At 30.9% G+C, this 5000-nt stretch overlaps 1 long non-coding RNA gene across 1 annotated transcript in view; it reads right to left on the bottom strand.

Moving 5' to 3' along the window:
* LOC122263770 (uncharacterized) overlaps window positions 1–75 on the bottom strand; it is a 74357-nt gene extending 74282 nt beyond the window's left edge. The window contains exon 1 of the long non-coding RNA XR_015191740.1: window positions 1–75. This exon is cut by the window's left edge and continues 28 nt beyond it. This is a non-coding gene — a long non-coding RNA (uncharacterized LOC122263770).
* Between the last annotated feature and the right edge of the window lie 4925 nt (window positions 76–5000).

Below are 5000 nucleotides of genomic sequence, written 5' to 3'. Positions count from 1 at the left end.
CACCTCAGTGGCTCAATGCAGTTCTTATGACCTGCAACTTGGCATGGGAATATGGGCATGGGGTGGTTGGTGGGCACAGTTGCAACCCGGCCTGCATATCACACTGTCGCTGATAATTGTTGTGATATCTGTGGAGGGGATGACACCATAGGCAAAAACCCACATCGATATGCTCGGCGAGCGATCGGTTGGGGCGTAAATACTGCATTCCTCGGTTGATATTTTAGGTTTGGAGAAAGTCGAAGTCATCGAGACTTAAAAGGAATATGTTACTTGATTACAGAAGAAAAGACTTTGATTGCCTGTTCATATTTTATAAGCACGAAAAGAAACGAAGCATTGACGAATGGGTGCGAAGCGGGATGGCACATGGTCTTGCATTATGCAAAGACTGCATTTACCTGCAACAATGTCAGATACCGCATTTGCAAACGAAGAAAGGCAGAAAATAGGGTATTTGGGGGGGAGGGTAAAGCTGGAGGGGAAAAAAGGGAAAAGGAAGGGGGGGTCACCGAGGGCAAAAAAGAGCGAGAGGGAAAAAAAAGCGTTCCACATCGCATCTTGCAATCCCTTCCCCTTTCACAAATTAAAAACTTATACTTATATATAAGATATATTTTTTTTTTTTTTTTTTTTCTTTTCAAATATTTGAGAAACCACCAACACATCCTTGTCTTTCGTTTTCTATTGCATATTTGCATGGAAGCTAAGCTATTGATTTTGCACTGTGTCGGACAAACATTTGAAATACTTTGAAAATATGTGCAGTCCAGACCGTGTGCTGAAGCTTAAGAATATTTTTGCATTACGTCAAACGCAGAACAAATGCCTGTTCCCGAAAGCGGTTTGACTTCTAAGTAAGATGCTGGTTGACTGCACCGACAATGTTTTTTTTTTTATTCAAGGGATGTTTTTTTTATAAAATAAATAATATTAATACCACCAAAACACCACACACACACCCCACACACACACAACCCCACCACAACCCCACACACACAAACACACAAACACCACAACACACACACCCCACATACACAATCACGCACTCCCACACACAAAACACACACACACACACACTACACACACACAACCTTTATTTATACATTTTTATATTTAAATTTTTATTATTTAAAAAATTTTTATATATATATATTTTTATATATTATTTATATTTTATATTTTATAACATAAAATATTTTTATATAATATGTATGTATATATATATTATATTTTTATTTATAAAATATTTATTTTATTATATATTTAAAATTTATTAAAAAATATATTTTATTATTTATAAAATATTTATATAATATATATATGAGGGATATTAAAAATAGATATATATAAAAATATATATTTTATATATATAATTTTAATATATTTATAAAATATATATATATAAATAAATATATATTTTTAAAATATATATATAAAAATTTTATAACAAAACACACACACACACACACCCACACCCCCAACACACACCACAACAAACCACATAATATTTTTTATATAATTTACTTTTAAAAAATACACACATGTTAAAATTTTATTAAATATTTATATATTTATATATATATTATAAAATAATATTTTATTTAAAATTTTTAAAATTTATTTTTTCACACAGGATATTTATATAAATTTTTATATATATTATTTATTTATTTAAAATTTTATATAAATATATTTTTTTAAAAATTTTATATAATTATATATATATCTTACCCTTATATTGTTATATATTAAAAATGTATATAAATATATATTTATAATTTTTTAAAATATATTCTATATATATAAAATTTTTTTATATATATATATTTTAAAATTTATAAAGTATTATATATAAAATTTTAAAAATTTTATATATTGTTATTTATATTATTTTATATAAATATATAAAAAATTTTTTGGGATTTTTATATTTTATATTAATATATATTTTTTAATATATTTATGTTATATATTTTATATATTAAAAAATTTTTAATTATATATAATTTATTTATAAATATTTTAAAATTTTTATATATATTTAATTGTTATATATTTATAAAAATTTTTTATTTATGGTTGAAAATATATATATATATTTATATATAAAAATTATATAAAAAAAATTTTATATATATATATATTTTTATTTTTGTTTATATAATATATATATTATAAAAATTTTAATATATATTATAATAATATTAATATAATATATAATTTTTAAAATATTATATTTTATAAAAAATTTATAATATTAATTTACCCCCCCCCCCCCAAAAAAAATTTTTATATTTAAAATTTAAAATATATATATATTATATTATATATAAAAATATAATTTTTGTATAATATATTATTATAAAATAATATTAATATATATAATATTTAAAAATATTAATATATAATAAAATTTATATATAAAATATTAATATATATATTATATATTTATATATATTTAATATAATTATATAATATATATATATAATTTATAATAAATATATTTATATATATTTATATAATATTATATTATAAAAAATATATTTTTTATTAATATATATATATTTTTAAAATTTTTATATATATATAAAAAAAATAAAAAATATTTTATATATATTTTATACATAAATATATATTATATAAATATATATATAATAATTATATATATAAAATTTTAAACCCACCACATACCACACACTTAAACAGGCAAGAATTCATAAAAGAAACATCTTTTCCGGCTGATGAGCCTCCTGCCATCCGGATGAGCCCGGATACAACGTGACAACACACTAAACTGACCTGCCTACGCTGTGGAAGTCTCTCCGTCCTTTTTTTCCCCATTTTCCCTCCGTCACAGGTAGACAACCAGGTAAAAAAAGAGAAAAAGGTTTACTAAAAAGAAAAAAAAAAAGAGGGTGGGGGGGGGAAAGAAAAAAAAAGGTTGAAAAAAGTGGCCCACAGGGAGACTGCATTCAAATGTTAAACCCTGTGAGATGCATACCAGATAAGACGGATGGGTTAACATGCAGTGGCCGGGAAGAATGGCAGGCAGGGGTAGAGACCTATTGTTTATTTCCTGGGCGTTTTGCAACGTTCCCGGTGGGCGTGATTCCTCTCGTCCTCCTCCTCCTTCCTTCCTGGTGATTTCATGAACGCCTGATCTATCTATCGCTCTGCCGTTCTCACAAGACTAGGAAGAACGTCCCGGAGATTTTAATCCGCAAAAAGCGTTGAAAATCGATGGGAATTGAGGCAGCGGGGTTGCAAGGGTGCATCGTTCCGTCGACCGATGGGTGATGCAGCAAAAACGATGCAATGATGCAGCAAAAAATGTGCAATTGCTACTTGAGCCCTCACTAATCTCTTCTTTATTTGCAACGGGATGGGAGGCTCGGGTCCCATGCACTCCCACCGGGCTCTCCATCACGCTGTCTTCCTCTCTCCAACACCACGCCCTCCATTAGGCGACGCCCTCCTCACTTCCCTCCACCCGATACTTTGTTTTCCCTCCGCGCGATCTTCTTTGACTCTTGGGACGCGCCCCCCCCCCCTCCCCTCTTTTATTACGCCTTTCTGCTAGGTTGATAATCCCGCTTCCCTCCATCACTCCCCTTCTTCTCCTTCATTATACTTCTTTCCCTCCCTCCATCGCATCCCTTTTTTCAATTATACTTTTCCCTTCCTCCCTCCATCACAGTCCTTCGTCTTCGTCATACTGCTCCCTCTCTCCATCCTTCTATTTTCCTCCCTTAGATGAGTATCCCTCCATCACACATTCCATCCCCCTCCATCGTCCCTCTCCCTCCTCCGTCCTTCCCTCCATCACCCCCCCCACCCCCGTACATCACCGTCTGGCGTCGCCTGCTTTGGAAGGATATGCACCCCCATCATCCCTGCCGCCCTCGCTGCTATCCGAGCACTCACACTCCTTCGCCCGCTACCTCCTCCAGCCCCGCTGCTAAAACGCCGCACCCTGCACCAGCGCACATCCACCCTCCCCTCCATCACACACTCCCCCTCCCCCCATCCTCCCTCTCCCTCCAACCCTATCCTCCCCTCCCTCCCTCCTTCCCTCCATCTCTTCTCTTCCTCCTTCCATCCCCTCCATTCATATCCGCGTTTTCCCTCCTCTTCCTTTACTACATCCTCTTCCCTCTCCTCCTTTCTCCTTCGTTATGTTTCCTCGTATTCTTCCAAGCTCTCCTTCATCCGTCGATTCTTCCTGCAAGAGGGGATCTATTTAGAATTGTGAAATAGTGGATATTTTACATAACCGAATAAAAAAGACAAGAAAAAAATAAGAAGATAAAAATTCAAAAACGGACTCACGTCAAAGAGGAAGAAATGTAGCTTAGTCTTAATCTTAGCAAGTAAGCTTTGCTGGAAGGAGAAATACTACTTAATCAGGGTAATTATTCTAATGTTAATTGTGATTATAATGATAATGATCGTCATCATAATAATCATTACTATATGATAATGATATTGATATATAAAAGTAGAAAGGACAATTGTAATGATGATAACGATAACAGTAATGATAATGATAATAACAATTATAATGATCAACAGCATTATCATCATCATACTAAAAATGATAATGATGATAGTAGTATTAATACAATGATGATAATGATGACAATAATAATGATAACAATGATAATAACTATGTCGATAATGATAATGATGATGATGGTGACACTTATAACAATAACTACAACTACGGTAATGATGATGATAATTATCATGATGATAAATGCAATAATGATAGACATGATTATTATAATAGGGTTGATGATGATAATTATAATGAGGGTGGTAGTAATGATAATGATACTATTGATAGTAATAATAAAGATAATGATAGTGATAATTGTGATAATAATAATAATAATAGTAATGATAACAATGATGACGATAATAATGATAATGGTGATGATGATAATACATTTGATGATAATGATGATAGCAATGATAATAAAAAGATAATGATAAGA

This window comes from Penaeus japonicus, unplaced genomic scaffold (genome assembly GCF_977035675.1).
Source record: "Penaeus japonicus unplaced genomic scaffold, GWHDUDI00000001_assembly GWHDUDI00000017, whole genome shotgun sequence".
Classification (NCBI taxonomy): domain Eukaryota; kingdom Metazoa; phylum Arthropoda; class Malacostraca; order Decapoda; family Penaeidae; genus Penaeus; species Penaeus japonicus.
The sequence above is the reverse complement of the archived record's forward strand: the minus strand, read 5'-3'. Positions and strand labels throughout refer to the sequence as shown.